This window comes from Pan troglodytes, chromosome 1, assembly GCF_028858775.2.
Source record: "Pan troglodytes isolate AG18354 chromosome 1, NHGRI_mPanTro3-v2.0_pri, whole genome shotgun sequence".
In the NCBI taxonomy this organism is placed as follows: Eukaryota; Metazoa; Chordata; class Mammalia; order Primates; family Hominidae; genus Pan; species Pan troglodytes.
The window spans coordinates 150,446,379-150,471,471 of NC_072398.2; positions in this window are offsets into that span (position 1 = coordinate 150,446,379).

Below are 25,093 nucleotides of genomic sequence, written 5' to 3' on the forward strand. Positions count from 1 at the left end.
TAGAAATACAAAATAATTGCATAGAAGTACTATTTAATGCACATTAAACATTTGAATAGTGCTATTGATACTTTTTAAAACTTCAAAACAACTTTGTAAAAATTTTATAGCATTTTGTGCCTCACAAAGTATTGAGTAAAAATTAAAACAATATTTGCATTCCAAAATGGAGCTATATAAAATAGATGGACACATTCACATATTTTAGTAAAAAATTAATCACATTATGACCATATCTATATCTATGAATATCTATTAGGTATATGGATGTATAAACTTTTAATAATGTATTCTTCCTGTATTTCCCTCTGTCTCTTTCATATGTAATCTTTGGCTACTTTTTTCTCTGTCTTTCAGCAGTGAGACTCTCGTTGTCTTATTGCTTTTGTTGCCCAGTATATATTCTACAAGTGTAGGGTCTCTAAGAGAAGAAATAAATAAAATTTTGTTTCTTTGAAGATGTTACAGAAGTAATAATATCTTTTATAGAAAAAGAAGGTTTTAGACTTTCTGAATGTCTTTGGCAAAGCCTATTGCAATGGGTTTTATACTTCAGTAGTGTTGAATTTAGGGAATAAATGATGGCTTTTGTATGAAATGTTCACTTATCCTTTTTTATTGTCTTCTGAGGAGGAAGTGAAAAAAAGAAATGCTCTAAAAACTAAACCTCTCTGGTTTCTGTCGAATGTAGATACACCTTTTTTTCTTTCAAAATGTTACAAGGAAAACTTTAGACAAATTAAGTTTGGTGAAGATGATTTCAGCAAAGAAACAATTCATGAATTGGGCAGCACCCTTGATTAGAGACGGTTCAGAGAGCTCTACCCAGCAATGAGGACAGAGCATATTTACGGATTGAAAAAGAAAGTGACAGACAGAAACAGTCTTATTGGTTAGAGCTGGTTTTTGCTATATTTGGACATGTCTGAGCAGTTTGCAGCCTGTGATTGGCTGCAAGTTTGGCTCCTATGATTGGCTGAGACTCAACTACTTGTTACAAGTTGTTACTTAAGTTAGGATGCTGTTTGTTTACATATTAAGTTAAAGTTTCCTGTTTATGGAGGCAGCTTTAGGCAAAATGTAACTTAATATATCTAAATAGTCAGGCCTTTGTATACATGGATTCAATCAACAATGGTTCAAAAATATTAGGAATAATAATAAAATTAACAAGTTGACAATAAATAGAATGCAAAAGAAATATAACAGCTATTTACATGGTATCTACATTGTACTTTATCTTATAAATAATCTAGAGATGATTTAAAGTATGTGAATATGAATAGGTTATATGCAAATAATATACCATTTTATATAGGGGACTTGAGCATCCTTGAGTTTTGGAATCCAAGCAGAGTCCTGGAATCAGTTCCCCACAGGTACTAAGGAACAACTGTATAACCAACTTACTCAACACACAATCTAAAAATATGGGTTGCTTAAAAACTGTTTCAGTCTTTATTTTTTGAAATTATCATAAAGTTTCAAAAGTTCCTTATAACAATATTTTATAAAAAATTCACTTTCTATTAGACCAAGCCACCTACAATTTGCCCAGTGACATAGAAAAATATAACTTGGCAGAAAAATAATTACTATTTTACAAAACAAATATCTTTATGTGACATTTTACTCTTTTTATTAGACTTGTAAACATAATATTGCTAGTCAGAACAAATGTTTAGCGATAATCAAGGACCAAATTCAATTAAAGTTTTAATTTGAAAAATAAGGAGTAGGTGCCTTACAGTATGCATTCATTCCAGTAGTTAATGTTTCAAAACCGAAAGGAAAAGGTAAAACAACCAAAGCAAAATTTAACAGAAAGTACTTTTGCTATATATTTACTTATGCAGTTGATAAAGTTAGAAAATAGAGTTGAGAATGTCATTTTTAACTATATATCATTATAGTACCATTAACATCATGATCATTCAAAGCGAAAGCAATTCCCTTTAGAGAATTTATATATGTATATATTATGTATATGTATATACTCAACAAAAATTATATAACAATAAATTTATCATGTATGTGTATATACATATAAAATAGATTATATATATATAATATGAGAGACGTTCAAGTGCCCTTGGAAGTAGGTAATTTGAGATTCAATCTTCTGCTCTGCATCTTGAAGTATTTGCATGAATTGGAGCAATCTACTTAATTTCTCATTTTGAGTAAAGTGTTTAAAACACTGCCTAGTACTTAATGAGAAATAAATATGTGCTATCTATCATGATTACTTTGACTATTATTATTAATAATATATTTTGTTGCCCAAATAACTCTATAAGACAAGTACCATAATTATTCTCCCTTTTATAGATAACTAAACTACTAAAAGTTGCCTTAGGTGATGTATCTAGAAACAAATAAGGCAGGAATATAAACACAGGCAGTCTGACTCCATACCCTAAGCTACCTATATGTGGTTACCCAAATGGAAAAATAACAATGCTAATTTATCTTTCTTAGTGAACTGTAAGCTTACTCAAGACAGAATTCATGTTTGAAAAATGGGATATTATCAATAAATATCTTTTGGATGAGCAATTTCTTACAAAGCATGTGTGAACTCAAATGCATTGCAAACATACAATTTTATGTGTGTTTATATAATTCTATCTGATTAATATGAATAAGCAAATTTGATTAAAACAAAATAAAATTAATCAAAATTAAATTAAATTTTAAAATACATCTGATTAAAATATCTTGTCATAAAAATGTTAAGGTTTTCAGTCATACATAATCTTTCTTTTTCTAGAATAATTTAGATATAAACAAATCAAAATTAATCACCTACCATCATTTGTAAAGTAGCAAACAATACAGCAAAAATCCAATCATATGATAAATAATAAGTATTTTAGCCTGGGTTTTAAAGGAAACCCAATAAAAGAATAAGAATCAGGAACATTCACTGTCAGAAATTATTGCAATCTACTATAGAGGAAATATTAAAACAAAACAAAAAACAAAGCAAAACAAAATGTAAGGGCTAAACTACTGGTTGACATTCTGCTAGAGAAAGAAGTCTAACTGAGATTAAGTTAGTGACAGAGAAAGATAAAATACTAAATTGCTCATAGCAAATCTTTGGAAAGGAATTGTTTATAATGAATTGGAAATATAGCATTAAGACACAATAGGCTGTATTTATTGGTCCATTATTATATGTCTAAGGTATATTCTGAGGCAGAAGGTCGTAGGCTCTTACCTGTAATACTTTTAAATGAAATCATTTCACAGAATCAAAGAAATAATATTAGCCACATATATTCTGAGCTAAAATATACCTTACAAATAAAATAAATCAATCAATTAATTTTATTGAAAGGCTCTCCGTTTGATTGAAATAAAATTTTGCTAGGTATACAAATTAATCTCTGAGGAGCAAATTTAGTTTGATTAAGAAAGATGCTTCACTGAGAATTAGTAAAGAATATCTTGGCCTTATGCATATGCATTAAATGGCAATTTTCCAGAAAGTTCTTACGAGTCTAATTACACTCAATTAAAAATAGTTTATTTTTAAAGCCACATGGGATGCTTAAGTAAAGAACAAGAAAAAATAATGAAGAGAATACACACAACTTGATAGAGAAGGGAAAAATGGTAGTTATAAAACATGAGTATCAGCATGTGATGATTAATATTGAGTGTCAACTTGATTGGATTGAAGGATGCAAAATATTGTTCCTGGGTGTGTCTGTGACAGTGACTTATTTTGTGGACACCACTCAGCCTCTTTCCCCAGCCACCCCTGTATTTGCCCAATGGGCCTATGAACGAAGTGGCCATTGTGGCAGAGGATGGAGGTAACACATGGGCTCAGTGGCATGGACTTCCACTAACCAAGGCTGGCCTGACTACGGCTACTGCTGAATGCCCCATTTGCCAGCAGCAGAAACCAACACTGATCTCTTGATATGGCACCATTCCCTGGGATGATCAGGCAGCTACTTGGTGGCAGGTTGATTATATTGGACCTCTTCCAACATGGAAAGGGCAGTGGTTTATCCTCACTGGAATAGACACTCTGAATATGGGTTTGCCTATCCTGCATGCAATGCTTCTGCCAAGACTACCATCTGTGGACTCACAGAATGTCCTATCAACTGTCATGGTATTTCACATAGCATTGCCTCTGACCAAGGCACTCACTTTATGGCTAAAGAAGAGCAGGAGTGTGCTCATGCTCATGGAATTCACTGATCTTACCATGTTCCCCAGCATCCTGAAGCACCTGGATTGACAGAATGGTGGAATGGCCTTTTGAAGTTACAATTACAATGCCAACTAGGTGACAATACTTTGCAGGGCTGGGGCAAAGTTTTCCAGAAGTCGTATATGCTCAGAATTAATGTCCGATATATGTAACTGTTTCTTCCATAACCAGGATTATTCATGGTTCCAGGAATCAAGGGGTGGAAGTGGAAGTGGCACCACTCACCATCACCCCTAGTGACCCACTAGCAAAATTTTTGCTTCCTGTTCCTGTGACATCATGTTTTGCTAGCCTAGAGGTCTTAGTTCCAGAGGGAGGAACACCACCACCAGGAAACACAACAATGATTCCATTTAACTGGAAGTTAAGATTGCCCCCTGGCCACTTTGGGCTCCTTCTACCTATAAGCCAACAGGGTAAGAAGGAAGTTACAGTGTTGGCTGGGGTGATTGACCTTGACTATCAGATGAAATTGTATACTACTTTACAATGGAGGTAAGGAAGAGTCTGTGTGGAATACAAGAGATCCCTTAGGGCATCTCTTAGTATTACCATGCCCTGTGATTAATGTCAGTGGGAAACTACAACAACCCAATCCAGGAAAGACTGCAAATGGCCCAGACTCCTCAGGAATGAAGGTTTTAGTCACCCCAGCAGGTAAAAAACTACAACCTGCTGAGGTGCTTGCTGAAGGGAAGGGGAATGCAGAATGAGTAGTAGAAGAAAGTAGTCATCAATACCAGCTACAGCCACGTGACCAGTTGCAGAAATGAGGATTGTAATTGTCATGAGTATTTCCTCCGTATTTTGTTAATAACATGTTGGTGCATTCATACATTTGTACTAGGAAAATATCTTCATTTTTTTTTCTTTTTCCTTTATCATGTGACATAAAATTTATTCAATTCGTATCAACATTTAAGTGTCGTTAACTTTATGTAATAGCATTTGAGTTGAGGATTGATGCATTTCCAGTTGTAAGAACGATAGCTGTATTACATGAGGCATAGTTATGACCTTATTATTGTCTTTATTTAAAGATTATGTATGATCTCAGGAGATGTGTATGGGTTCAAGTTGACAAGAGATGGACTTGTAATGGTTAATACTGTCAACTTGATTAGATTGAAGGATACAAAGTATTTTTCCTGGGTGTGTCTCTGAAGGTGTCACCAAAGAAGATTAACATTTAAGTCAGTGAACTGGGAGAGGCAGACTCACCCTCAAACTGGGTGGGCACCATCTGATCAGCTGCCAGTGTGGCTAGGATAAAAGCAGGCAGAGGAACATGGAAGGACTAGATTGTCTAAGTCTTCTGGCCTCCATTATAAATATTATAATGAAATACTTTATAAAATTTGATTGATGCTTGTACCATTGAATAATGGTAGGATCTAAATTCATTCCAAAAGTATTGATGATTATAATCAATGTATTTGTTGGATTGCCCAGTGAATGAAATCAAGAACTGTTTTAAACCTGATGATATTCTGCCCTAAACACTCTGATTAAATTCTGTAGCTCTCTGCCTAATATTCTAGCTACTTCTTCCACAGTCCCAGGTGCCACCTAGGCACTCAGAAACTACTTTCTTGTCAGAAAGCATTGGTAGGTCTTGCTTGACATGGTTCTATCTAATTACTACAGATAAAGTTCAGAAAGAATGCAGATACAAGTAACTAATTTAGTCAAACCCCAATACAACATTGATCAACAGAATAACAAGAAGATCTACACGGGAGAGAGAAAGAGGGAAGGAGAGAGAGATATTGAGAGGAGGAGAAAGACAAAAAAAGCCATAGCAGAGGAGCTGGCAGCTGGAAAGTGGAGGGAGAGACTATATATAGCTGCATGAATCCACTGCATTGCTTACAGCCCACCTCCCGTTTTTGCTGTTAGAGTTAGTTTACATATAGACCCCATCAGCGTACTGAGTGCTCTATCTATAGTTACGGGTTTGTTTGGTAGAGTTCTGACTCCAGTGCTTTTTCCCGGAAGAAATTCTCAGTGGAGAATTCATTCAAGTTTCTTCTAGTTAATCATCATTATCTTCAACTACATTAAGCAAAGAATTAGAGTTTTAAATGAGGTCTAACCCATCCTCTTCCTCTGAAGAATATTACAATATACCAAGGTGAAATTGTTGCACATATTATTCTGTGTTGCATATCCCTCTAGGCTAAGAGTTTCTGCATGATCTTATTCTCAAAATTCTGCATCTAACGGTGCTTTGGGAAAGTTTTCCCCCCTATAAAACCTTAAAGCCTATAAAGACTTCTGTTTTTTTTTATAAACATATTTCCTTTTTTATTATTTTTCAATTACAAAGAATCACTAGACAATCTCTGCACCCTTAGCATGCTTACCATTGTAATGATTATAATAGCAACACTGATGATGGCAATATCTGTATTAGTTTTCTATTGCTGCTATAACAAATTACTACAAACTCAGTGGCTTAAAACAACACACATTATAGCTCTGGAGATCAGGTTCTAAAATCAAGATGTCAGCAGGGTAACATTCCTTCTAGAGGCTCTGGAGAAGCATTTGTTTCCTTGCCTTTTCTAGCTCATAGATGTTATCTACATTCATTAGCTTGTAGTCTCTTCCTCAATCTTCAAAGTCAGTAGCTTAGCATTTTTACATTTCTCTATACCACTGAGAGAATTTCTATTCTCTATTCCGCCTCCCTCTTTCACATGTTCGGGCACTTGTGATTGCATTGGGCCCACATGGATAATCCAGAATAATCTCCTCATTGCAAGGACAACTGATTAGTAACCTTAATTCCATTTTGCAACATTAAATCCCTCTCACTCTATTACATATTATATTCACAGGGTCTGTAGATGAGGATAGAAATATTTTTGGGAAAGTATTTTTCTACCTACCACAATATCTAACCTGTATTGAGCAATTACTACATGACAGGCAGCATGTTAAGAATTTTGCTACTGTGTTATTTTATTCATTCTTCTTCTGAATAATAAATCCTTTAACATTTTCAAAAATAAGGAGTGTTTATATCTTCAGTTGCTTATTTGCTGCCTTTGACTCTTTTCTCAACTGTCCATGCCTTACCCTATGACATAATTGTATTTGACAGCGTTTTCTAACTGGTGTATGAATAGTGAACAAACTACGCAATGGAACGAGTGCTAAAATTATTATTTGAATGTATAAGAATAAAAGCAAATGTTTATTGACCATTTGCTATCATTATTTGTACTACTTCATAGGACTAATCTTAATTCACACTACTACCTTCTACTGCTATAGATGAATGCATGTATACTTCCAAAATTCATGTGTTGCAATCCTAATCTCCAATGCAATGTGATGGTGTTAGCAGATGGGGCCTTCACACTTGATTAGGTCATGAGGGTGGGGCCCTGATGAATGGGATTGTGCCCTTATCAAAGGGACCTCAGAGAGCTCCCTCATTCTTTTAACATGTGAGGACACAGCAAGAAAGTGGCCATCTATGAACCAAGGAGCAGGCCCTCACCAGACACCAAATCTGCTGGCACATTGATCTTAGACTTCTTAGCCTCCAGGTCTCTGAGAAATTCCCATTGTTTATAAACCATCCAGTCTGTGGTATTCTGTTATACCACCCTGAACTAAAACAAGTGCTTAATAATAAGTACTATTATTATCTTTTATAGATACAGTAACTGAAGAAAACTGATTATATAACCTACCTAAAATCATGAAGTTAGTAAGTCATAAAAGGTAAAATTCAAATTCAGGCAGTCTTGAACTAGAGATAATTCTTGGTATGAACAAATGCTGCTGTCTCCATTAGCAGGAACAGCAGTATACTTAATGATTTATTTTATGATTTTTATTTATGATATTCCTGGCCACAACAAACTTTCATGCTATGAAGATAATAATTTATGTAATTGCCCCAAAGTATATGTTAAATTGTTTAATTGATTTCCAAATTTGGGATCATTCTTGTCCCTTGAACCATAATTCCCACATTATATGAAACCTATATCCCACTTGCACGTATCAGTGAAGAAAGTATGCTTCTCTAAGCCAGAGGCTCAGTGCCCTGGACTCTGAGAGAATAGCCATGTTGCTATCCTCCACATAATTCATATACACCCACTTACCATATGCCCCAATATAAGCCAGAAAATCAGAACTTCTTTGATTTCAATAAATCTAAGTTATGCCTATGATTTTCGCCACCACCCAGTGGATGTTCAGTACCTGATAGATAGCATGATAACTCTTATATACTCTTTGACACACTCATAATCCAGTTTGGAGATGAAGACAAATATACAAACAATGCCAAAGAGATTATTAAGTAAATTAACTTTATAGAATTATTCACTCTCTCTTACTATAAAAAATGCTAGGATACTTTCTCTTCTTTTATATGATAAAAGCAATAAGGCAGATATAAAATGACAGAGTTCAGGGAACAAAGAGACCATTCACTACTTTGAGTATCTGTGAGTTTCATAAGATAAAAGGCATTTGAACTAAACCTTAGATAAGTTTTGTTATTTTGATTTGTGGAGGAAAAGCTATGAAAATTCTACAAAAGTAAGAAAAAGGGAGATATTGAGAAGTGGTCAATAACCCTTTGTGGCTGTGAACCCATGTGAAGGGTCAGAATAGAAAAGAAGGGCAGAATTGGTGTTGATGATGGATCACAGAAGCCACAAGCACCAGTTAAGATGACTTTGACTTTCCTCTTCAGGCAATGAGGAGCCCTGAGAGCTTTTGAGCAGGTGAGCGACACAATCAGAGATGTGTTTTAGTGCAATTCAGTCATCAGAGGTGTGCAGAATGGATTGAATGAAGTGTGTTTGAAAGATTACAAAAACATCTGAAAGATTTATTGAAGACTGACACATATTACATAACATGAATTGAACACTCATTCTCTAGATCTTCACATGACTGGCTTCCTAATTGGATTCCAATTTTTTCTCAATTTCCACCTCCTCAGAAAGGTTGTTCCTGATTACCTATCTCCTTCTTGAAATACAAGACCTCAGTTACTCTTTTACTTTCCTTTATTCTTCTTCATAGCACTTACTATTGCCTATTTATATATTTAACTTGCTTTCTTTGTCTTCCCATTATGAATGGAGAAACTATAAAGACAGTGACATTGTCTTTCTTGTTCAGCACAGTAACCCTAACCTAAAATAGTTTTGACACATAGGACACCATATATTGTTATTAAAATGAATGAATGACTTGAAGACTACGAATCTACATCAAGGTGACAGTGTCATTAACAGAAAATAGGGCACCAAGAATAGCTATTATTACCTGGAAATGAAAAATGTTTCAAAATCTCTACCTGCCCTATAAGCATAAGAAATTATAGATCTAAACAAATATATTCAAATGTATTTGAAGATAATCTCAAAATTTAGTGGCACCTAATTCCCAAACTGATTTGATCCTAACATATTTCCACTTTGATTCTCCAGCCATGAATTTTTAAATTTCTTTTTTCCAAATTCAACTTGCCACACTCATTCTGGTTTGGCATTTATCTTAACTCTTATTTTTCATTTAGATTTAAGAGTGTATGCTCTTTAATTTAATAGTCCCTTGCTCCGAATTCTGTTCTTCCCCAGAAACCTAAACCTCTTACTAATCTCTTGATACCCCTGCACAGGTAGGGATAATTTGGATCAAAATTCAGTGAACTATCAATCTTCAGATTCAAGGATATGCTCGGTGGTGTTGGTGTCATTTTTTCCCGCTATTGAAAATTTCAATATTCACGCTCTACCCAACAAGTATTTAATTAATACTTACTGTGGGTAGAATCTAACCAACTTAGACTTGAATTGAAAATGTGCCTTTCAAATGTAAATTGGACAAAAACTACTACCACCCACTTAGATTTAAGGGACTCAGTCAATTTAAGCTTAAGAAATAAGTCCATATTAGAAAAAGGAACGTGAAGCTATATTGTATGAAGCTCAATGTGTTGAAGTGCTCCTGTTTATACACAATGGCAGTATTAATTAACTAATACATTCAAAATATGTGATCTGGATTGCTTTTCAGTTTATTTATTGTCCTTGTGAAAAAATTGGGATCATTCTTTATTACCTAATGTAGCTTTAAAGCATGCCCTTAGCTATATATAATGATCTAAACTGCACACTTTTTCTCATAGTTTTATTTCATCCATGGGCTTATATTATATTGCAGCTCTTTGTACCTTAAAAAATAAAGGCAAGCTATTAGATTCATAAAATTCATGTATTTTGACATAATAAAATAATTTTTAGTCAACTAACATGACATATGTTTGAATAAGAAACAGTAGAACCAAAAGAATTATCTAGGTAAGAAATGTTGATTAACATGATGAAAACATAATGCAACTTCTTTTCTATTGTTATATATTTACTATAATTTTGAGGTTCTAGTGCTAAAAACTGCCTGTGATATCTGATACATGTATTAAACAGGAAGAAATTTGATCTAAAGAAGTCATTCTCATATTTTTCATATCCTGCAAACCTCAAAATAAAAGCTGAGAAAGAATTTAAGCAATAAGCTCAGATTTTGAAGTATTCATTTTTTTGCTATTTAAAAGTATCTATGTATAAAAAAGGCAAGAAGCCTTTTAGCCATAATGGTCTTTCTTTCTCATGAACAATTAAATCTCAAGGGTACATTTCATTATTGGGCATTGTCTTCTTTTGAGATCTTCCAAACACCTCAAGAGTAAAAATGCTGATGTGTTTCTAACTTAAATATTTTGATAAAATACAGACTTTGGAACCTATCTACATAGCCAGAAACTTTCCTTAAAAATTTTTTTCTGAGCAAAATATTTATTTAATTGAATCCTTTTATATTCTGGATATAGCTCAATATAGCCTGCCTTCCAGTTAATGTATTTGTACAGAGATCATTTCTCTTACTAAGACCTGGCTGCTTTTTGTTTTTGTTTTTTTTTTTTTTTTTTTTACAAGAATCAGTTAGTTCAAGTTACTAGTTGATTACTATTATATGTGGGATCCTAGAAAAGAATGAGAAAAACATAATTATTTCATTTTCTGTATTAAGAAAGCAAATTACTGCATTATACTGAAATTGTTTGTTTCACATCTTTCTTTCCCCTACTATTATTTTTTCAGCTTTATCTCCAGTGCATAGTACAGAGCATGACATACAATAATTGCATATTAAATGCTATTTGAACAAGCCTAGCAACCATAAGTGATAGAAAAATTATTTGAATGTAATGAAAAAGTTTAATATAAAGGAGAAAAATTTAAGTGTTTCATGGTGTTAAGTATTTAAATTTAGCTATTAAAATCCTTAATATTATCATCATCATTAACCCTATGGAACTGATAATTTTGGATTTATGTTATCCAAATGAGAAAACTTAGGTTTAAAGAGGTTATGTAATTTTTTCAAGTCTATAAAGCTCGTAAGTAGGTGCTAATGAACCTCAGATATAAACTGAGGACTATCTCCAATTGCAATTCTTAACTACTACTATATTGCATCTATTGCTATATAGAAGAGTAACTAAAGAAGGGTTGACCTTGGTTCAATGTGCTGAATGAGAAAACATGCAGCATCTTTGTATGTGCTGGCATAAAATCAACATTTTCTATCAGATTGCTAGGCAAGTTTCTTTATTTAGTTGTTTTTGGTCTATTTTCCATACAGTGTTAACTCCTCAAAGGTAAGAAATGTGTCTGTCTTTTTCACTATCGTATCTTGTACTAGAAGTGGACTACATTTTATTATTGTGATAGAATTTTACCTAGTGAAAGCTAAATACATCTTTATTCAATAAATGAATGTGTGATAATATAAGAAATAATACTGTCAGTAATAATCTAAATTCATTGCTGATTTGCAATGAAACTATTATTACAATATTGCTTCTCAGTTATTGGCCTAAGATCAAGTGTAATATTGCCATATGGGTAGAACAGAAGACAAATGCCAAAAAAAGTTTTTATACTCTTAACATCTTTAATATTTAAAAGACCAAACAAATGCTAGTATCTTAGTATAGGGTAGTTTTCTGCAGTGTAACGTAGACAAAGAATCAAGAAATCCAACAACCTAGGTTCAAAACAGAGCTCATGCGCAATGACAAACGTGAAAAACAAATACAACTCAAACGTGTATTTGTTATGTGACTTTTTATAAATTACTCAATCCCAATTGTATATGGCAATAATAACAGTATCAGACTCTTAGCTTTGCTGTGAGACTAATATATTTTTAGAAAATAAATCCCTTAGCTCAGTGTCTAGCATATAATAAGCACTTTAAAAAATTAATTATTGTTTGAGTATAAGCTCTACCTTTCAATTACATCCAATTACTTCATAAATTCTGAGTCGAAAACAAAAGATAATTTACATATTCGGTAACAGGCTTTTAACCTTCTTTATAACTTAAAGAAGTTTTTATTTTGTTTTATTATTTCTAAAAGACTGATTTGCAAGTTTTGGGTTTATTTTTCTTATTGGGCAATGCTAAATGATTAAATGTAAACTGCTCATTTATAGCTTGTAATTTTAGTAGTAGTAATATGTATGAATAATTGCAACAAACTGCTAATCCAATAATAGAAAGTGACATTATTATAGTCGGTTTTTAAGTGTGCTTATTATACCTTATTTTGCTAAGCCTTTCCTTCAAACTCCAGCTTCCCTGGGCAGAGTACAGCTATGTAAAGTTGTCTAGCATACCAAGGGAAACTTTGAAAAGGGAAAACAAACAAAGCTTTACTTCTTTAAACCACTTATTCAATGTGTTAACACACTTATCAAAGCTATCTGACCAAGAGTAATTCTAACTAAAGTACCCCGAGGTGTTAACATTTGTTTCAAGGGATCTAGAAATGAGTTAACCACATTAGTGAGTTAAGTGCATTTATTCACTGAATATTCTTATCTGTTAATATAAAAGAAGGAACATCATCAACTTAACCTTCTGTGTCAATATTGATTTCCTAATTGAATCATATTAAAATTTCAATTTCAAAATAGTTTTTATTTTTTCACAGAAAGTTTCTTTTTACAATCTTATTTCTTGAATTATATACTTATTAATATGTTCAAATTAGTAACTAGAAAGAAAAAGTTAGATTGCATTAATTCATTGACACTGTCACTGCTGATCACTGACTAATATTCACGTGGAACTTGCCAATAGTCGAATGACTGTTTTAAAGAATTCAGTAATTGTTGAAGTCTAAATTGTTGTAGACCATTGGAAAGATTTGTGTTATCAAAATTAGGTAATTTTGTTTTTGTCCCTATCAGTTCTTTTGTAGGTGCAGAGGTCTTACTCTTCCTTATCACATTCTTGTCAATAGGGAAAAAAGAGAAAGCTTCAGAAACCTTTGCTCTTATGTATTTCTGCCAATCAATGTAATCCAGGAGATAAATGCAACAATAAGAAAAGACCCTATTCCTTTGTTCACCACTAATTCATCACACTTTTCACAGCCGGATCTTAACTGAAGCAACACAGATTTGACCTTTAAATCTTAGCTAGGCTGCATTTGATCCTATCTCCCACAGGTATAACTTCATTGAATTCAGTACTTCCATTGCCCTTTTTCTATAATTTGACTTTGATTTATCTTTTAACTATCAGCAGTCAACATTAACACTCTAAGCCGTAGGTGTGAAAATCAAGTGCGAAACATTATCAGGCCTGTAATCATATATATCTATTCAATACCATTCTATTAACTGTGAGGCAAAATTACAATTTGATTTTATTGATGTAACAATGGAATAAATTTGCACAGTTAGTTATCTCTTGTTGTAACTACTTTATCTGCCTTGGGATTTTGAGGCTGAGGTACATTTACAGGAAGAAAATAGAAAGTCATTAATAAGTAAAAATATGGCAATGGTTCAGGTACAATATTTGGTTGTTTCTATGATTTCACATAAAACATTTTTATCAATGTATTTCTTTATTTTTCCCCCTTCAATAGACACGTGGTGCATTCTAAAACTGCACTGAAAGTTAATTCAAGGAGGTTTACTGAACAATAAAAACTTAAATCCTTAAGGACCATTCCTCCTTAATAATTGTTTCTGTTAAACTGGTATAAACCTACCTGACCCTCCAGTAATTTTTTACTTCTAGCCAACTGAAAGTTAATGAATCACAAATTACACTGGGGAAGAGAACTGACTTTTTACAAGGAGCTGGAATGTGTTGAATGTGGTGAGAGAACATTGACAAATCTGTCAATTATCCTAGAAGGTGTTTTGAATTTTATGTGTTCTGTTTGCTTGCACAATATAGCAAATATAATGCCCTTCATTTTGTTTAGTATTATTTTTAATAATAACAATATCCAAACATCCTTTTTCTCAATCTATAATGTAACCTTCATGGCAGGTTTCTCAGAAGTTTCAACTCAAACATTGTACCTAAGTGAAAACTTTTCAGGGTGCAGTGTAACTGTTATAGTTGTTATCTTGCTTCATAGCTCATAGTCCAGTAATCTTTGGAGAGTAGATAAGGTTACTTTTTCATAAATTTCTTATCTGTTCATGCTAGTAACTGATCTTAATTTGAATCAGGGTCCTAACCATATTATTTTAAAAATCTCAAGTGGAGAGCAATATATTATAAAATTTCCTCAAATTTTCAAAGACTTTTTAATAATAAATCTATTTTAATATCTAGAATAGACTATCCATTCATTGATAACTTGGGACATCATTAATATTCAGTCTTTCATAGTTTTATTAACAATTTCTCCAAGTACAAAACGAAGAAAGTTTATCTACTAACACTATCCACTACGTTTTAAGCCAAAGGTTTCCAAATCCTCTTAAAACTGAAAACCTAAATTTAAAACAAATTTGAAATTGTTAAATTCAAATAAATAAAATTGTTTCAAGAAGAAAAAGCAAGAAAGAAACGACACTTTTCTATAGTGGGAGAGGACCTTTATTTCCATTTATTTAACTTTCTAGGGCTCAGTAATTTTTTAAAAAAATTATTGTCTAAAATATCATGAGCTAACATAAAAATTAATTATCCCATCTTTGGGGAAATAATAAAAAATTGAAGTATCAGGATTCTTCTTCTTTTGCCATAGGTATATAAAATTAAAGGGAAGTTAGGATTATTAATCTTTAGTCTAGAATTTTGTTAATTACTTTCCACCAGGGTTTTTAGGTCTTAGGAGTAAGATTACAATATAAAAGAAGATTAACACTTAAGGCTAGAGGTTACCTATGTTGATTATGAAGGAATTATATTACATTTGATATTTCTCAATGCTCCCAATACCCAATTTATACTTCAGCATCGTAACAGCCAAAGAATGACACTGTAATACTTTATGAATTCAGTTGTGGAAATTAAGCACAAAACAATTTATTGGCCAAATGGGGACCTATAATGGTTATTAAATTACAAAGATGTATATGCTATATCTAGTCATACAAATAGATTGGAAAATAAGAAAATGTTTTCTCTGAATTATTTCACTGCTAAATAGAACAACAACAACAAAAATAGGTACCAAATACTTCTGTCCCATAAATAATTTTTTAGACGCTATGATTCTTACACTATTATTTTGAGAACTCCATTTATTTATAATACATAATTAAAAACACATTCCATAAAAAATTCTTATCTTTATTGATGATTTTAAATATAATTGCTTGAGAGAGCCATACTACTGCAGAGCTTAACATTTGGTAATTACTTTTTTTTAAAATTTGTATTGACAACATTCTTTGGATTCGTGGGGCATCCTGTTTGACTATGATTTTAGCTACATAATTGATGTCATGTGACATTCCGGTTAATAAAAATAAATTATTTTCAGAAATAAGTTAAATTTCCTTGATTATTCTTTTTTTTTTTACAAGTAGGTCATAAATAAACAAAATTATTCTCAAAAAAAGAATGTTTATGTGATGATAGATCTCTCATTTAAACTACGAGAACAAAATTCTGGCTTTAAATTCATTAATCCAACTTTAATATTGTATTTACATTCTAGAGATAATGAACAGTGTATTTCCTTGCATGTTAGAAAATATTTATGGATAAACTAATAAAGAGATTGAAGTTATCAATATTTACCAAATGTGAAAACCTCTCATTTATCTTTGACTCCTCCCCAATGTATCAGTTATCTATTGATAAAATAATACTGTAAACGCACACACACAGCACACCACACACACACACACACGCACACACACACACACACATGCACACACACACAAACACACAAAATTCTCACTGGCATAAAACACCTATTTATTATTTTTAGGGAGCGAGTGGGTCATCAGAATCGTTCTATTGCCTTGGGTCAGGCTTGACTGATCTGTTATGGGCTCACACATGTGGCTACAAGAAGGCGACAGTTCGGCTAGGGGTTGACTGGCTTATTATGGCCTTAACTGGGACCATTCACCCTTGCTTCTTACCATTTTTTATCCTAGAGTAAGCTGGCTTGAGCTTGTTTTCATGTTGGTTGCAGTGTTTCAAGAAAGAAAATGGTAATTTGAAAGCACTTCTCAAATTTTTACTCGTGTCAAGTTTGTTATTGTCATAGTGGGCAAAATAAGTCATACGGCTAATGCTAGAGTTAATTTGGAAAAGGGGACACCACTTCTTCATGGAAATAGCTACAAAGTCAAATGGCAATGAGCTTAGGCATTTGTATAGGTAGAACGTTGATAGAACTTTGGCCAACAATGCATTACCCCCTACATCTAGTTGTTACTAGTTTTCCTCTGAATGTGAAACCATGTGTTTCTGCCGAGGTTTCTAACATTACCACTCTTATGCAAAATCTTCTAACTCCTACTTTAATTATGGTATTGATCTTGTAACTAGATTTTATGTCTTCTAAGTCTTACTCCTCCTCAATATTTCCTATACACATTTAATGGGCTTTCTTCTATGTTATTTAATGACAATAACTTGAGAACAGGATTGCATTCTTCTTTATATCTTCAATAGTGTTGTACCTATTGGACACAAAATAGACATACTTACTTTTGATTAGTGAAATATGTTAACAAATAAAAGAAAAAACACAAAATAAGCAAATCTGAAAATTCAACCTTAAGCATATTCATATATAATCATTTCACTGGAATCCCTATGAATTCAGGTCACTTTCCCAAAAATTCTTAAAGTATGACAGCTTTACTCAAGTATTAATTATATGCTTTGTTTACTGTTAGATATGGGATACCAATTTTGTGATATTCTAAAACCTTCCAAATTCAGTTATACTCATTTGTTTTTTCATTATGATTGTCTTTTATATCTATGAAATACAATGGGATATTTAAAGTAGAAGTGGTTGTGTGTTTCATGTTACATTTGCGTTTGAAAATGTATTGTTTTGAGATAACTCTTACATAAGCAAAGGAGTAATATTAGAACAAATGCTCAATTCTTCATTGGATTGATTGTCATCATGATTGTTGTTCCATATCCTCTCAGTATATATATCAGAACTGAGGGGTAAATTAGTCCTTTGGGAAGTTTTATCAACTCTTTAAAATATATGCTTCATAATTATTGCTTTAAGAAACTGATTGATAATAGTGTGGCTTGGAAATTTTTATAATGTTTTCCAAAGGCTTAACTACATCAGCTAATAATATATTCACTGTATTTTATGGCTCATTGCAGGTTCTAAATGCATAGTTTATATCAGATAGCTGATAGAAGATAATAATTTTTTCAAAATACCTGTAACATGATAAATCAAACCTCAGTAGAATGAGCATAAATTTATCAAAACCGGCCACTGTTTGGAGTGAAAAGAATGCTATTAATACCTATCAAAAGAAATAAAGAATTTTTTGAGGCAAAATGAGACTTATGATTACCAAAGATATTAGCAATTTTTGATAATAAGATTAACAGATCAAACTGGGTGTGCAAATGTGTGTATTTCTCAGGGCAGATATTTGGAGAGCGATACTAAGATCATGTGGATAAATTTTCTTATCTTAATGAAGTTTATTGATAGTGATAAGAATATGAGTGTAGAATGGAAAAATGTTATATTCAGTGTTGTAGAATAAGTAGCTAGTTGGCCATACAGCTGCCTTTCAGTTTTCTTCCTTTCTTCCAAAATTATTTGTTATGTAGATATAAAGGAAAGTTAAAAAATCTCAGGACCTCCAAACTCCTTATGCAAAGGAGAAGGTCAAGCTTGGAAGCTGAGTCATGTAATGCCTTCCTCCAAATGAATAACTGTCACTAGGATTATGTGTCAGCCAGATTCTGTCAAGGTAAAAGGCCTTGGGCATCTACAAAGGACTGCCCTCACAGATCATTCCTAAATAAGTTCTTTGCTGGCCTCTCATAGACAAGGGCCTGACAGTTGTAACTTTAGGTCTACACTGTAAATCTAGCTCCTAAAACTAGAGTCTGTTTTATTCCACACTAATGATGTCCATTACAAGCTTATCTTCCCAGGAGCAGAACAAAGACAAGATGGACCAATCATTCCTCCACCTACCTGGAGACATCTCCATAACTGAATTTTTCTTTACTCCTTTTTTCTCTTCAAACATTCACATTAGGTTATGTAAAATGTAGATTTACTGGGGGGCACTAACTAAAGTCTCAATTTAAGAAATGTATTGACTCACCTTACTGCCTACCTGCTCTCTTCCTATATGCCTTCCCCCACTTTTAAGGAAATAAATAAATACTAAATCTCCTGAAAAATCTCTTCAGAAAAATAGCCTCGAATGAGTCTGCGGCTTGTGTTTTTTCCAGACACTTCCTAAAGTTGGCTTAATAAACCTTGATTAGCTGAGACTTTTTGTCTCAGTCAGTAATTTTGGTTGTCACAGGCTCTGGGGGATATAACAATAATAAATATATATTTAGTCCTTGTCTTAATGCAATTCACATTTCAGTGGGTGAGGCATGTGTTTAATTAAAAATTACACTATTAAAATTTACTTATTTTTAAGACTACAGACTACAGCATGACAAAAGGTCTGATAGAAATCTAACATTTTGGACTGCAGATGGATTTGATCAGAAAAAATGTTTTCTGAGGAGGTAAAGTTTACACTGTGATCTATTCAATAATTTGAATTCTGATAGCCGAATGAAGAGGAAAAAATTGACTTTCAGTCAAAGGACCAAGGCAAGGCTATTGAGGTAAAAACAAGACAAAACAACAACAACAACAACAAAATAAATGAACAAAAATATTCTCAGAATAGCTAGGAACAATAACCGGGAAGTTATTGAGAATGAGGGAAGAGGCTGGATTATGGAGAAAATTATAGCCAATTTAAGAATTTTAATTTAATACAAAGATCATAGTAAGTTAGGGTGAGTAAGAGTCTTATTCCATTTTTGTTGCTATAAAAGAATACCTGAGATCAAGTAATTTATAAAGAGAAGGTGTTTATTTAACTTACAGTTCTGCAAGCTGAGAGGTTTAAAGGCACCGCTCTGTCTTCTGGTGAGGACTTTCATGTTACATCAAAACATGATGGAAAAGGTCGAAGCAGAAATAAACACGTATGAAGAGGGGAAAACCTAAGGGATGTTCTGGGTTTATAACGACCTACTTTCTCAAGAGAACAAATGCATCCTCATGAGAATTTATTCAGTGTCTTGAGAGTGAGAACTCACTTACTGCTATGAACACAGCACCAAGCTATTTATGAGGGATTATTCCTCATAATCCAAACACTTCTCCTTAGTCCCCACCTTGCAACACCATCATGTTGAAAATCAAATTTCAACATGAGTTTTGGTGGGACAAACAAACCATATTCAAACAATAACAGTAAATCAGATAAATCCCCCAATTCAGCAACTTAATGCAATTAAATATTACTTTTTTGGTATCAGAATACTATATGTGATTGACAGATGTTGTGGCATTGTTAGGGGAGGGAGTGGGGCAGAGGTAGGAACTCTGAGCTGTATACATTCACTCAAGGATTCAAGCTTCTACAATTTCAGAGCTCTGCCACATTGTACTCATATCTCCAAATATTGCAGTAGGCCTTCTTATTCAGCCACTAGATGAGGAACAATAGATATTTTATAGGCCAGTGTATATTTCTGTCTCATTATATTGGCCAGAACTTAATTACTGAGACTTACCTTACTGGAGAGAAAGCCGAGAATTGTAATTTGTCTGTATTGCTAGTGTGCAAGGGAAAACAAAATAAGTTTGATAGGCACACAGCATTTTTGTGAGGACTAAAATCATTTACTCCCTCATTTATTCTGAACACTGCAAATAATAATACCTACTGTCTACAGTAATATGGCTTTGCCTTTCCACTGTCTTTTCTCACAGTACTTTGCTTTTTCATGAGTTTCCTGCCTAGGCAAAGGATTTGGTTTTTCATTATAGGAACTTTCTGAAAGATCCATCAGCTCTTCAATGGAAAGCATTAAGAGAGTTGTGTTATAGGATTATATCACCTCAAAACTCACTCTGCTGTTCCCACTCACCCTTACCATTTGGTAGGAAATTCTTACCAATTCTTAATCTATCCCTGCATTGAAAGACTCATCTTAAATTCTTTCTTAATAAATTCTGACCTTACCGCCCCTCCTCTAGAACATGGCTATAGCTTAAAAGAGGTGGTCTTCTCATTTTTACTGTAATAACAAATAAATTAAGGCTTGTGTTATTAACAGTTTATGTCAGTGGTACTTGGAGAAGTCAGCATTCAAACATTTTTTACATTAAAGCTTTTATTTATTTAAGATATGTAGATTTGTTTTTGCTAAAAAGCCCTTGTGATATACTTTAGAATTTCCCTACGATTTGCACGTGATTGTGTAGCCAGTAGTAGCTAGAAATAAATAAATGACCAAATCTCAGGAGATTAGGACTAAATCAAAAGGGTGTATCTTATATTCAGTTGAGATGATTTATAGTGTTAAACAAGAGAAGTTATAGAATCAAAATATATCTAAGTTGAGGGAGAGAGAGATAACATTTACAGATTATGGTAATTCTGACAAATGCTCCTGTTTCATAAAAATTCAGTGTGGATAAGTAAAACCATTTTAAAACTCAAGTGAATTTTATAACTGAGATAGAACCAACAAAATAAACCTACAAAAACCCAGAGTAATAGCGTAAATAGAGATAATTCATTCCCTAAGCTATTTTTCTAAAACATTATCACTTGAAGGATGAATTATGTAGGGAATCTAATGAAAAAAAAAGCCATTGTTATACACCTGCATAGATTTCTGTGGTAGCAGTGTAATAGTGATAGCTAAAATTACAGAAACAGCACTATTAATGAATCTTGGTCAAATTCTCGACATTGAACAAAGGTACATGTTGAGGCAAAGATTGCTTTGCAGTTATTTCTGCAAAAAACTGATTGTTCTAGTGGAACTATTGAAAGCAAGCTTATTGAACATACTTATATTCAATTACATAATTTCTATAAGTTATGTACTTTGGATCATAGGAAACACGTAAGACAAAAGTGAGAGATGGAAAAATATATTTTATTCAAACATAAAATTGTGACCAAAGAGAGCATCAGTGACTATAACAATACAAGATAAAATAGACTTTCAGTCAAAAACTGTTACAGAAGACAACGAAAAACAATATATAATGATAAAAATCAATTCACCAAGAAAATATAACAATTATATATGCACCAAATAACAGAGCTCCTAAATATATAATGCAAACATTGATAGAATTGAAAGTAGAAACAGACAGATATAAAATATTAGGAGACTTCAATATTCCATTTTCAATAAGGAATAGAACACTAGACATCATATCAATAGGTAAATAAAAAGTTTGAACAATGCTATAGATCCAATAGACATAGCAAATATATACAGCACACTTCACCAAACAAAAGCAGAATATATATTCTCAAGTGCCCCTGAAACACTCTTGAGACTAGGCCATAGGGTAGGCCATAAAACAAGTATTAATGAATTTCATAAGAGTGGAATTATACAAAGTATCTTTTCTGATCATAATGGAATGAAATTAGAAATCAGTAGCAGAAAGAAAACTGAAAAGATCAAGTACGTGCAAACTAAACAACACAATGTTAAACCAATAAGTCAGACAAGAAGTTACAGGAAATTAGAAAATACCTTGAGACAAATGAAAGTGAAAATACAGCATATCAAAACTTATTAAATGCAGGGAAAGCAGTGCTGAGAGGGAAAATTATAGCTGCAACTGTTTACAGTATAAAAAAGCAAAATCTCAAATAAACAACCTAACTTTGTATCTGGAGGAACTAGAAGAAGAACAAACTAAACCTGAAGCTAACAGAAGGAATAAAATAATAAAGATTATAACAAAGATAAATGAAGCGCAAAATAGAAAAGAGCTGGTTCTTTGAAAATATCAACAAAACTGATAAACCTTTTAGACTACAATTTATACTCTGTCATTTAGAAAATAGAATCTGGAAGTGTCTCATTTTCCAAAAGCACTTATTTGAATTTGGCTCTGTGAGTCCATCAGTAAAATTATTTATAATATTTTACTCACAATTATTAGCATATACAAATGTATATATTTTTCTAATACAAGTCGAGTACTTTTTTTTTCTTTCTCAAATCACCAATTAAAGTTCAAAGGCATTAAAATATTTGAGTGAAATAAAAGTTTGGTTTTCACCTGAAACAGACCCCAAAATAAAAACTTGGTGACCTGTATTTTATTGAGAATGTGATTGATGCCAAGAAATAGAAGGGAGGCATTGAGGAAGATGGGACAGAGAAAGTAGTAAAACCAGGAAAGAGTGTTTTAATGAACTGTTTACTGCTGAGGGTTACGGGAGCTCAATCCTGCTGGGGACCTTCTAAGGAGATATGTAGAATGTACTTCAAATTTCCTCATTAGTCTATGTAAAGGCTGAGGTTTTTATTCACAATTCCATGTCCCATAGGTTGATTACCCTGAGAGATATTAACTTCCCCACAGTTTGTTGCCTACTGCTGCTTTGAGGAAACTGAACTAAGATATGCTAAGTTGTATTCTTAATTGCTTGGTCTAGGATATTGGCAATGATGCATTGGAATTGTTCCTTATAAAACTGCTGCAAATGAATGAGGGTGCCAGATATGGTACTGTGCCACAAAAGTGTCTAAGTTCCTGCTTTGCATCAATCTGATATGCTCCATGCTGTACATAATTCCACTCTATCACTATCTCTTCAAAGTGGTGGATGATCACAATGTCAGAAAATTTAAAGAAAGACTTAATTATCTTTAACAAGAGAGTTTAGTTTCATACTTCTAATTATAACCTATTTTAATGTGAAAATGTTAACTTATATCAGTAAAATATATAAAAATGCCCTCAAAAATATTTCTAAGATAAAGTAAAAGTTTTACCATTTCCTTACAGTGTTATTTAAAGTGATATATTTCTCTAAAAATGAAGGCCAGAAAGTGGCAATATATATTTGGTAACATTTTAATTGAAACTTCTAAGATGATTTAGAAAATTGGCAGATTAAAAGGAGATAATTTAATCATTAAATGTGTTTGTTGTGTGAATAGAATGACTTTTGATAACTTTATCAAAATATTTATTTCACTTTTTCATTCCTCATATACCAAAAAAAAAAAAAAAAACCATGGATAATATAAACCTAATATAAAATTCCAAATGTCTTGCTTTTGGTGAACAGTGATTTCATGGCACAGAAGTACAGATTTTAAGAGATTATTTTTAGTATGCATAAAATTGTGCATATTATTCAATATCAGTTTGAGAATTTATTAATTTGTCATTTATACCTCTCCTACATCACAAACTAATTTGAAGCCACTACTGAACGGGAGAGATTAAAACATTTTTAAATGATTTTTTCCTGATGCTTCAATTTCAAGCATTAGACACCAATTGAAAAAATGCCATCTCAGTATCATGTAAAGTTGTTTTGTTAAATGTCTTTCTTTCCTTTCCACTGTATGCTGTAATTTTTTAAATTCATGAATAAAATTTGGAACAAAAGACATAGTGGTTCAACATTAACTTTCAATTCTGTAATAAACTAAAGGAGTTGGGAGAAAAACTTCCCTTTCTTTACTCAAAAAATATGTATCTTTGCAAGAGAAAAATAGGTACAGCAAGTATTTTTAAAATAGAATCTCAAATGAATAACAAATAAGAAAATAATATCAATCAAAAGAGAAAGTAAAAATCAAACCACTTGCAAAATAAAAAGTACTTTTTAGTTATTCTTGAGCCAAAGACAAATAGAAACTTATTGCTATACTCACTTAACAAGTGTATCTATCAAAACATTGACTGATATCAAAGATACATTAGAAAAAACTTATAGCATAAAGTGTTTAGAAAAAACTAAAACAAGAAAAATGAGTAATAAGCACATTTTGCTTAAAAAAGTCCTAAAAAAGATAAAATATAAAATAATAAATTATAAAAATTCTACTTAGTAAAAATGCAAAATTTATTTATTTGAAGAAACAAACTGCAAGCTGATGTCAAAAGATAAAATAAATACAGAATATGACAAATGCTAAAGATGATAGTACAAAAATTGTTAAATATATGATGGTTAAAATATATGATTTTGTGGTAATAAATTTTAAAATTTTTAAATAATTATCTTATTGGTCAATGTTAATTTTAAGATATATAATAATTGAAAAACTTGTCCAAAAATTGACAAATTTTTAAAATGCTAACTCCCAAATAGATGGTTTCAGGAAATTTTGTGAGCAAGTTTTTCAAGGGACAGATCACAAATCAGTAGACATCATTGCTCTTAGTTTTGAAATACTAGACTGCTAATATAAGTTACTAAAAGAAATGAATGATGCCCAATATTA